Here is a 12,964-nt window from a genome sequence, read left to right as displayed (position 1 = left end):
TTCAATGTCCTATGCCAATGTATGCTAATATAAATGAGCACCATACACATTACCTCCAATTCAGTGTTCCATGACCACACAAAACAAATAGAAGTTGAATGTCATTTCATTCGTAAAAAATTGATGGCCGGAGAAATTACACTTCCACATATTCCATTACAGCAATAACTTGCAGAATTTTTTATCAAAGCAATGACTCGTGCTCGTCATGACTATCTCATTGACAACTGATGTTGTTTAACCAACCTCAGTTTGAGGGTGAGTGTAGAGACCTTTGAAGAATTTGTTATATATAGAAAGTGTATATTTCATAAGAATATTTACTTATTATAGTTTATCTTGCTGTGCAAGTTGTTTCTGGTTGTATTATATATATATATATATATATATATATATATGATGATACTAGTCAATACATATAAGTTTTTCCTCTGAATCATTGTGTGTATGACAAATCAATGGGGAAGTAGGCCCCTACTCATTTTTTATTGATGAAAAAGTAAAAAATTAGTGTGCTCTTTTTTACATCCTTAAAATAAGGAAGTTGTGTAACATTATGAAGTAAAAAAAGAAAAATAAAGTCTGAAAATCTCGTCCACCAAAATAGTGATAGTCCAAAAAATTGTAAACCTTTTAGCAAGCACATGAGCAACATTATGCGTAGGCATCTTGTCGTAGGAATAAGAGCATTAACTCACGTGGTACTCTCTGCATGTACAACGTTGATGGACTCTTACCTAGTGTTTGACTACTCGGTTTCAGGGCCGAGTACTCGGGTTCGGCACCCTAGCAAGCCCTAGTTATCCCGAGGGTTGTGCCACTCTGGGTATTAAATTCTTTTTTAAAAAGGTAATAAAAGTCCCACAAAATAAGAAACTTATTTGTGATATATGTCTTTATATTTTCTATCATTTTGACAAAGATTAGAAAAATGTTTTAGCCATAATTACTTATTTTCACATATTTTTTTTTTTTAGATTATTTCAAAATACCTCTAATCACAAGTTGAATTTTTTTAAATATATGTTTTAGTACTTTTTTTAACCTCATTTTGAATTTTTTACCTATTCATACTTTAAACATATATTTCCTATTTTTTTGAGATTTATTTTGCATTTTCTTATATGTTTTTAAGCATTTTTTTGCGGCTACAATACATGACACTACTCGAGCTGGGCTATTCAGACTCAACCTGAGTCCTCGGCTCATGCCTGGACTGAGTACACGGCCCTAGTTTACTTTTCTAACACTACTCTTACCTCATATAGGACTGAGTACAAACTTATTCCTATAAATTTATTCAAGGAAAAAGTTAATATAGGGTAGCTACCTTAAAATGTCGAATCAAGGTGTACCTCGAAAATCCATCATAAAAAGTTGTTTTGATGTTCGAAAACCTTCTAATTGATAATCTCGAGTCGAGATGTATGAACACAAAAAAGAAGATTTTCGGTTCCAAAAATAATGTATCTTGCAATATATTATCTTGGTTGTCCATTCTCAAGATTTTCATGTGTTTAGGTACCTAATTGATTTAAACTATTTTTAAAGCTCAAAATAATAGAGATGAAAAATAAATTCTTAAGCAATCCTAATAATTTTTTACACCAAAATTACATTTGTAATAAAATTTAGAGGTAAGCCTTAATTTGATTGTTTAAGATTGCAACATTATAGAAACAACACCCTTTGTTCAATGGCTATAGAAGTAGTTCGCACTGTCTCCTTCCCTTCTCTCCCTCATGCATCCCAATTTTCCTTTTTAAAAATATGGGAAAATCATTATGCATTATTGCAAATATGATTATTTTTTATTCAAGGAAGTGAACTGGCTACTTGAACTAATTTCAAAAGGATCAAATTCCGGATCGGTTGAGTGAACTGGCCATTTTGGGAAATAGGACTTGCAATCCGACCGATTCTTGAGAATTGGTTAATAAAAACCAAGGGAACTTAAAAAAAAAATGGCGACAAAAATATTTGAACCAAAATTGCTTTTGATTTTAGGAAGTATTTTAAAAGCCGAATTGGTTGGGTGAAATGACCATTCTGGAAACTTTTCCGGACCAACAAATTGCTTAATTGGATTGGCGATATGACTAATACTCTTAGATGAGAAAACTAAACTAAAATTGAAAAAGAGAACATGAATAATATAAATTGTAGGAACCTGCCCAATTCTCATAATCGACCAAGAACCAAGTCGGATGACATTAGTTTTCAATTTAGATGATGCGGTTCCCATCCAATTCGACATTTTTCCGATATTAAATATTGCTATTATAACCCTTACTCCTATTCCACCTAAGTTTCCTTCCCGGTAGTAAAACCAAACCAATAGTTTCTTTTGCTTTTATCCTCCGTACGAAATCCAAACCCGAATCCCTCCAAAGTCCAAAACAGCCTTCAATCTAAAACTATTAGATTTGTATGGGGTTTTTGTGAGTTGGCCAGACTCATATGTACATATGTGGCGCCCCACTAAAATTCATTTTGGGTGAGTTTTTTTTGTAATGTTTTTTTTTTGTAAATTCACTATCTAGGCCAAGATATGATCATAAATATGAAAAGAAAAATTAATTTTTAAATTTTTTTTTATCTTATTTATGAACAATATAATTTAGATAACGTCAAGTTTGTACATCAGCAGGTTTTTGCGCCCACTGACTCATGAAACAATTTTCCATTACATTTTGAAATAAGACACCCATCGAAGGCATGTACCCCTCGTTGATCAAAAAGCCATTGTGCGCATTTAACGAGCAATTTTCCTTTGTATATTCAAAAATTATTTCAATATAAAAAAAATGAAATTTTTCTTAGTTTTGTCAAAACTTCCAAACGCTTCAAGCTCCCAAAGTACATAATTATTTGATTATGCAAAGTTTAAAATGTTATCTCATGCATTTTTTAAAAGGTGCGGTTTGTATAGAGTTGAGGCTCTAAACAACCAAAATAAAATGCACCTTTAAATAGTGTGGAGAAAATGTGTTTTTAATACTGGAAATCTTTGTGATTGCTTTAAAATATATTTTTATTTTTAATTATAACATTTAAAGCTTCAAAAAAAGTGTACATCAAGCAGATATATGAAAACTTGAAAATCTTGGAAATTGACAGTCCAAAAATGCGTTACAAGGTGCACTATTTTAAAATCCATTTTTTTCTCATATCCATACATCTTGATATCAAGATTGACCAGTTTGAAGATATTTGAACATCAAAACAACCTCTTCTAATAAATTTTTTGAGATGGCCTCTAATCTAATTATTTAGTGCCTCAGCTCTATATAAACTTTTTCCTTTTTAAACTTCATGATGCACCTTCTAACTTAAAAAAATAGCAATACATATGGAGACACTAAGAAAGCATTCAAAACATAACAAGATGAAAGATAGAAATACTCATTATATCACACATCTGACTAAACCTTTTATTCTCATATGTTGAGCTAGAAAAGAAAAACAACTGAAAGACAAAGGGAATTTGGATTTACCTAGGAGATTTAGTGAGAGAATAGCCATTATAAGAACTCCATGAGATAGAGAGAGAGTGGAAGAGGGAGAAACCATTGACGATAATGTCTCCTAGTGTACAGAACTCGCAACTATGTGCTTTCCTTCGGACATAACTCGAATATATATAGAGGGCTGGAATAAATTATGGGGGCATTACAACTAAGGATAAGAAACTATCATGTATTTTGAGAAAAATAAATAAATGCTTCTAACATAGATAAGAAAGGATTAATTGCCATGGAGTTATTCGTGGTAAATCTGTTTTTGGTGAAAATTTGGGAAGGGCACCAATGGGGGGCTCTTATTTCAAAAAATGACCAAAGGAGGGCTCTTAATTCGGAGAACGGAGCAAGACGATAAAATTTTGCATATATATGTTAATTTTCAATGTTATTAAAATTTTACCGACAAATATTTTGTTATTACACCCATACCAAGTTTTATACCCATACCCATTTTTATAATAATTTATTGGAATTTTTTGTAAATGACTAAATTGCCCCCTTTTCGGATTTTCAAGATCCTAAAATCACGTTCATGCAAATTTCACAAGTTTGAAGCTTTTGTGTTTCTCAACGTCCAAAATTTTGATTTTAACTTCCCGCCCTCTAATTTTCAATTGTTTGAATTTTGAAAACAGTTTGTTTTTTCAGATATTGAAAATATAAAATTCGTGATAAAGAAATAAAAAAGGGGACCTAGACGACAATGACTACCTGCTCTTTCTTTAGCTCTCTCTCTCTTTAGAAAACAGTTAGAATATGTTGCATGGATAAGCCAATGTTACTCAAAAAAGGCACAAAGACCCCTACTTTGTTTATGTGATTACGCTTAAACAGATTTTTTTTTTTAATTTTTATTATTTATTTATTTTTTCGGCGTAAAAGATTCCAAAACTCTTTCAATACCTTTTTAATTACATTCACACTTGGATCAATTGAGGGGCCAAACACCTATGTTTAATTGATTATACAAATGGTAGCTGTTTGAAAGGAAAGATACAAGATACTTCCTTCGCATGCAGTCTTGTTGAATCTACTGATTTGTCTCTATGTATCTCTGGATGGTTATATTTTTATATGTCTCACTGTCCTTATTGGCTTAGTATCTCTATCTCCATCTCCCTTTGGCTTGGGGACAACTACCCTTTTATAGACAATGCACTTGGTGGTTATATTGAAGTGCCCATGAGATGTGTAGTGCTTGCAGTGGAAAATGATTGAGATGTTCATGTGCTGAAACGAGTCACATATCGCCTATTATAGCTTACATAGTATTCCAGATAAGTCTAGAATGATCCTTTCGTGCGATCATTTGCCAATTATACGAAACTACCAGTAGGATATATATATCGTCCTTACCAGTAGAAAGTTTGTCATTTGACAGGGAGGTTTTCGAAAGGTTTTAGAACCTTCAATTTGATCCTTTTGAAATATCTTTAAAACATATTTTAGACCTATATGACGATTTTCATGGTGAGTGTCATGAGGCTGTAAAGTTGGGATATATAGTGTGTTTTTAAAGAAGGCATATCTTTGAAATTCTAACAAAGGGAATATGTCTACTTCATTATGCTGGAGATTAGTGAATGGAGTAAGGCCTTGTAGGTTAATTTGCCCAGGGGATGACTAGAGCAAGAGGATTTACTAAAGCAATTTTGAATTAAGAGGGTTTTGAGTTTCACTAGCATGATGAAGGCTTCCAATAGTTTGAATATGTTGCCATGGAGACTTTTTATGTTGCAAGTCATTACTAAGGGCTGTATTTCTTTCTTTATTGTCTGCAATACGACCTCCATCATGTGTGATTTTTCTGACTTAACTTAGGATATAAGAGATTGGTCTTCTTTTCTTTTTTTGGCTAAGTTAGTGGAGGAAAAGACCTCCTACCTGTTTTTCATTAATACTTAAAATATAAAAGAGGTTACGACTCATTTCATTACAATCCTAGAACAAGGCACCTATGACAAATCATGACGTAACGCAAGGGAAAATAGAGTACGTCGGATGAGCACGCCAAACAGTGGCTTGCAAATCAGATATAGCCCATATTTGCAAGAATATCAACCACCATGTGGGCCTCACAAAAAATGTGGGTCATAGACCAACCACGATTAGAAAGGCATTGTCAAAATGTGCTACAATTGTGTGTAGCTTCCAAGGAGGTCGACAACGTTCATGAATAATAGTAACAAGCAAGGCTGAATCGATCTCAATCTGAATAGGGAAACACTATAAAAGATCGGCCAAAGTCAGACCTTCTTCAAGAGTAGAGGATTCTGCATAATTATTGATAGCAATTCCAAAAGGTTTTGAAAATTTGTGTGATAAAAGCACCATTGCAATCTCTAATAGCACCACCCCCACCTGCTCGACTTGGGTTAGACAAGGAAGCCCCATCAATGTTTAGCTTGAAGTGATCAGGATTAAGAAATAACCACACCACCGGGATAGAAAACTGGTTCCTCTATTGATGCCAAGTGAACAACAGATTATCAATTATTGCTTTTTTTGACACATGAAATGCCCAAGACTTAGCAGCAGCTACCTCCGGAATATGAGAAGTGGTTTGTCGAAGTAATTATTCCCTCTTGATTAATCATGATTGGAAAACCTTTGATTGCGCTCCACCCATAAAGACGAAATAGTTGCGAAAAAAAACGAAGTCTGAATATTGAAGAATCCATTGGATTTGAATTTGAAAGTAACCAACTTCTCAAGATAATAGGAATAGAAGAGTCTGAAATAAAGCTCTTACCACAATGCCATGCAAGATATCTCCATATAGCTAGCTTGAGAGAAATGTCCCTGCCATATCTATGTCAAATGTCCTGGTGCGGGTAAGACCCAAGACTGAGCCAATATAATCAGATAACTTTGGTATAGCGACCTCAAGGTCCTGATGAACAGTCATACCATAAGAGTCTTATATTGAATTTTCTGATAACTATGGGTCTGCCCAGAATTTAGTTGGCGTTTCAATTCAGCTTGAGATAGAGATGAATAAATGTGTGGATGTTGTTGACCTATATAAGAAAGGGTAGGTAGGCTTAGAGCCCATCTTGAAGGCTACCTATATTTTTTGAAATGCATTGAAGGTTCATATGTTCCTAGCATTGCCACTTGAGTACCGAGTGGCGTTTCTTGAAGAGGAGATGAAACAAATGGCAAATTAATGTCTTGGTGTAAAGTTTTTCTTAGGGATTATTTTATTTTATTTTATTTGGACTCATAAAATTTTACTTTTTGGCAGTCTAAAAACGTTTTTTTTTTTAATGTCTTCAACTATATATGAATGGATGAAATGAACTTCATGTCTTGAGTAGTTTTCCTATTGATGAAACGAGATGATCTTCTTTTAATGAAAATGCTTGACATTATGTTTATGTGTGGTGTATATGCATATGTAATTCTACTTTGTGAAAATATGTCATTACTACTTTATTTTTCTGTTTGTATAAAATGTGACCTTATCCATTTGATGACAAATGATTGACACATGTGTTTGTGTTTTTCTAATTGTAGAATGTGAAATTTTCCTCTTTGAACTTATGTATGTCCTCTCAAATTTAATTTCCAGTTATGGATGATATGGATCATTTCAAGAAGCTTAGATTCAATACAATGCTCTGTGGTTTATGTGTCGTGTGTTGTGTGACATTTTAATACTACAATCATATTTAATGAGAAAGAAAGTTCACACTGCTCTATTTACAGGGCCGGAGTTTGTTGCCTATATATTAGAGGGACATGAGCGAAATTGCTTTGATCTATTTCATATGGAACATCTAGCATTCATTGAACTTTGTAGGCTTTTAAGAGACATGACCACACAACTAAATACTGGATTTATGTCAGTTGAAGAACAAGTAGCCACATTCATAAGCGCTGTTACATATGACGAATGTAATAGAATGACAAAAATTGATTTCCAGCCCCCTGGCCAAACCATTAGTTATTATTTCAATAAAGTACTAAGGGTTTGTTTTGGCTATCGGAAAATTGTTTATACGGCCTCCAGGGACAAAAACACTAGTTTACATAGTTGGTAATGAAAGATATGACCCATATTTCAATGTAACCAATAGTACTCAATTTTAAAATTCATTGCAAGACTGAGTTTAACAATAAAGCTTCATTGCAATTGCTAAAAAATTCATCACTTTTTCTATTAGGGATTGCGTAGGTGCAATTAATGGAACATATATCCCAATGTGGGTTAAGAGCCACATGCATAGACGATTTCGTAATAGGATGGGTGTATTATTCCAAAATGTGATAACTGCAGTGAGCTTCGATTTGTAATTCCAGTATATACTTGCTGGATGGGAAGGATATGCATCGAACTCCAAGATCTTATACGATGCTTTGGAAAGGGAGACCAGTCGGTTAACCATGCCTAAAGGTAGCTCATTTTTGTAACTTTTATGTATATCAAGATAGTAGTTAAGTAACTGACAATGTTTGTCCATCTTGTGCAGAAAAATATTATCTTGTGGATGGGGACTATCCAACCATGCGGGGTTTCCTTGCTCCCTATAGATTAGTTCGGTACCATAAGTGATTTCGAGATTGGCAATGGGGCACCTCAGGATGCCAAAGAATTTTTTTATAAGTCAATTCATCGTTGAGGAATACTGTGGAGCAAACTTTTGGGTTATGGAAAGCACACTTTCCAATTCTAAAGAAGCAATTACAGTATCCATTCAACACACAAGTCAAAATAGTAATTGCGACGGTTGTTTTACACAACTTTATCATGATGATGAGAGGAGTGGATGGTGTGCATGAGCTGCAATTTCAAGAAATAATTTTTGAGATCATAACCAATGAGGTAGATAACAGTGATCCAGTAGCAACTCAAAGGAATGAGGACCATGTCGAAGGAGTCCAACTGCGAGATGAAATTACATCCCAATTGTGGCACGGCCATGTGAAAAAAAAAAAAAAAAAATTATATGCAAATAAGAGTCTCTCATTATCTTTGTACACTTGAGAACCATATATTGGTGATATGGGGCCTTCATAGCGCATTTGATTAATGGTTAGTGATAAAGTAATTTCTAGAATGATTTACCATGGAATTTTGGATATTCAATCTACGCGTTCTTTTTAATTTGGAATACATGATGCAGGAAATTAATATTAATATTAACAAATGAAACAAATCTTTCCTCATATTTTAACATATAAGGAGCTTGGATAGAAGAGATTTTTTGGATAGAATTAATTAGGAAACATAAATAATAATATAATGAACTCATTGTAAAACCATTATTAATTTACAAATCCATTCTTCTTACTTGAGCTGTTGTGGATGAACTATTAGATGCTCATTAAATAGACCAATATTGCCCCCAAAGACAAATTCTTCCATGTATAGATTAAATTGGTTAATTATCAGGTCTTTAGGTTTGATAACTTATAAGTGGTACCAAGCACAGGTTTCCAAGCTCCCTCTAAATTTCAGACAAGTTACAAAACACAATATCTTTCGGTACTAGGAGCCAGAACATCCAACTTCATAGGGAAAAGGAACTTCCAGGTTCCAGATAACAACAAATTTCTAATTGTCAAACAGATCCTTCAAGTCGCCACTGCTCCAACTTTTCCATCTTGTTCATCAATGGCAGCCACTCACCTTCTCCCTCATTCTCTTCCCCACTCTCTCTGTCTCAAACTCCTGCAAAACCAACAAAACCACCCTACTTAACACCTTCAAAAAACTAACTTCTACACTATTTAAAAAAATGTGTAGGGGTCTGATTTCCCTATTGAATAGCCCAAAACAAAGAAAAAACAAACTATATTCATCTTTTCTATGTAGTTCTTTTATTATGTTTGTGTCTTCTCTCTCTCCTCCTTTTTTTGCTCTTTTTAGAAGGATTTCCTTCTCTCTTCACTTTTATGTTTACACTTGTTCTTATTATGTTTGTTATTCTTTTACTGTTTTATGAGTTTTTATTTTGCTTGTGTTTGTGATGTTTGCATTTTGCCAGGAGTTATATGGATGTGCATCAAAGTTTTATAGGTTTTGGATGCTAAATCACATCTATCTATCTATTCATTTATTTTATAGGTACTCACTATTTCTAAACATTTGGACTTACCAAACAAGTGAATGTGTCTAAAAAGACAAGGGAAGTAGACTTAGCTGGGCTGACGATATGCAACATCAACCTATTACAGTACTAGTTAGAAGGCACAAGTTGGTTCAAGTGGAAGGCTCTAAAAGGACGAAAGGAAGGGCGAAAAGGACATTGATGAATGTAGTGATAAAAGATATAGGGACTTATGGTCTTACCATGCATGACATAGGGACTTATAGTTTTAATAAGGGCATGGCTTTTGATAGCGTAGAATAGCGGAATAAGATTCGTGCAGCAGATCCCAAATAACTGAGATAAGGCTCTAGTGATGATGAGGATTTACCAAACAAATTATAGTATATAGTGTTTATTGAAGTTTAGTATTTAGTAGGATAAGTCTACATTAATACAAAAGTTGGGGACAATTACAAGCAAAATTAGTGCTAGGAATTTTTCTAAGAAATGTTTCTTCCAAATGATCAAAACAGTAAAAATGTATCTTCCTGGTTGCATCCAAATGCTATTGAAATTGCAGAAATCTATTTTAACATAAATAGTTTCTCCAAAAATTATATTTCATTGGAAATAGATTTTTTCAGACAATGTATTTGTTAGGATCCAAACGACTGCTAATTTCTTTGAGAGAAGTTGCACCTTCTGTCAATGTACTCTTGTAAAGAGGTCTATTTAGATGGTAGCCCTAACCGACACACCAATACATTGCTGAATGATAAAAAGTGTGGCGCTCATACTATATATAACTGGTTTTTATCTTTATTTTTTTTTAAAAAAAATGTGCTGGACTCGGGCAAGTTACTCGGACTTGACCGAGTAAATCTCCTCGGCGAGGGCCTAGGTACCTTGGCCGAGTCGATTTTCTGACCACTAATTTATTCGATGACTATAAAATTAGTTTAAGAAGTAGAGGAGGTGGACATTGGGTCTCAACACTTTACATTCCATGCTTACACAAAAGAAAATATCCAAATTACACATAAGAAAAAACTTATCATTTCAAACATCTGACTGACTCTTTTAGTCTCTTATAATAACCTAGAAAAAGAAAACAATTGAATGACAAAGGGATTTGGATTTATAACGGAGCTGTTATAAGAACCCAAAGAGATAGAGAGGGAGTGGACGAGGGAGAAACCATTGAACATAAACTCTCTCTCTCTCTCATTTGGCAACTATGGGTCATCCTTTGGACATAAATCCAATATATAATGGGGCCATTACTACCAGAGATAAGAGAGTATCATGTTTTTATAGAAAAGTAATTAATGCTTCTCAAAAAAAAAACAAAAGGGAGTAGTTGCCACTGAATTTTCCTGGTAAATCAACTTTTGGTGAAAATTTGGAGAAGGGCGCCAAGGTAGGGCTCTTTATTTTTACGAAATGATCAATAACTATTTAGGACCGAATCCACAAGGTTCACGCATTTGTGTGTTTAAAATGGAAACAAGACTCAAGGGTTTTCGTGGTAAATCTGTTTTTTTTTTTTTTTTTCTTTTAAAGTCTGGAAAAGGTACCAAGGGAAGGCTCTTTATTTAGATACATGAATAAATTACATACATTTTTTCACTGTAAAATTATTTTGGCTATGCTTGGGTAAGGGCACAAAAGGAGGGGACCCTGTAGGACCTTTAGCCACGGTAAGACATGCAGGTGCCCTTATAACTAATTATTAATGCAAATTGAGAAAATAAAACAAGAAAATAAAATGAAATGAAAAGGTTGAGAGAATATACCCCTCTTAAGATCTGCAAGTGAATTCATCTCAAGATTGAGAGAATATACCCTCTCTCAAGGTCAGCAAGGGGATCCATCCAAAAAATATCTCACGAAACCAAATTTTATTAACTCATCCACATTTTTTACAATGAAGGAAATCTCCCTTTGAATAGCCTAAAAAATAAGATAAACATTAACAAGAAAAACTCTCTCTACAGTTTTTCTATTTTATCTCTTCTTCCCTATTTTATCTCTTTTCCCTGAACCTCAAGTACCATCCCCTTTTATCCAAAATCTAAAAACAACTTTTTGTTTAACCTTATCCTTTTATATTCCTAAACTAGCTCCCCTAATTTAATCTTATCTATTTATACTCCTAAACTAACCCAATCCAATTGATCAATATACACAAGATAAATTCGATAAATTTATGCCCACCTAATTATACTTGTGCACCCTATTTCTAAAGAGATAAACAAAAGAATAATTAAAAATAAAAAAAACCCTAATATTATTTGCATCATGCTCCCCCGATTGGGAGAAGCTCGACCTTGAGCTCAAAAGTTGATGATGAAGTCCCACCATGAGCTCAAAAAGACTGATGCTTGCAACTGTATTCCAAAAGTAATTGTTGAATACGAGCTTGGGCTGATTATTCCTTACCCGGAATGGGTCTAGCTCCAAAAAACACTAAGTTCAACAGATGAACACGCTTGACCATGAAATTTTGGGAGATAGATTTTAATGTCAAAATCTTATGGTCGTTCTATAGGACGTGGTGGATCTAGCTTCTCTATAGAACACGACGGATCTAGCTTCTTCACAAAGAAGATTGTTCTCCAACCGCTGCATTTCTTCTTCACGAGGAAAATTGTTCTCCAACCGCTGCATCTCTTGTTTCTTCTCACGTATTTTAGTTCAAACATCCTCTAAGATGCTAGAAAACTTTTCTATAGCTCTCTCCCAACAATCCCAAGCTTGTTCCCAACGATCATCCATAGCAGATCTAACTTGCTTTGATTTAGCTTGGTCTTTATATATCAAATTTCTCTAGATCTAACTTGATCACTGGATCTGATTAGCTCTGATACTAATTGATGTAAAAAAATAAAACCAGAAAAAATAAAAATAAAAAGTTGAGAGAATATACCCTCTCTCAAGGTCTGCAACAGAATTGACCCCAAGGTTGAGAGAATATACCATCTCTCAAGCAAGGGAATCCACCTCAAAAATCTCTTCACGAGACCAAATTTTATTCAACTCATTAACTTTTTTTACAATGAAGGGAACCTCCCTTTAAATAGACTAAAAAATAAGATAAGCATTAACAAGAAAAACTCTCTCTACACTTTTCCTATTTTATCTCTTATTCCCTATTTTCTCAATTTTCCCTTAACCTCACGCACCTTCCCCTTTATCCAAAGCCTAAAAACTACTTTTTATTTAACCTTATGCTTTTATATTCCTAAACTAGCTCCCCTAATTTAACCTTATCTATTTATACTCCTAAACTAACCCAATCCAATTGATCAATATGCACAAGACAAATTCGACAAATTCATGCCTACCTAATTATCCCTGTGCACCCTATTCCTGAAGAGATAAATAAAAGAATAATTAAAA

This window comes from Amborella trichopoda, chromosome 10 (assembly GCF_054954075.1).
Source record: "Amborella trichopoda isolate Santa Cruz 75 chromosome 10, AtrichopodaSantaCruz75HAP2 v2.0, whole genome shotgun sequence".
Lineage (NCBI taxonomy): Eukaryota > Viridiplantae > Streptophyta > Magnoliopsida > Amborellales > Amborellaceae > Amborella > Amborella trichopoda.
Note: the sequence above shows the minus strand (reverse complement) of the source record.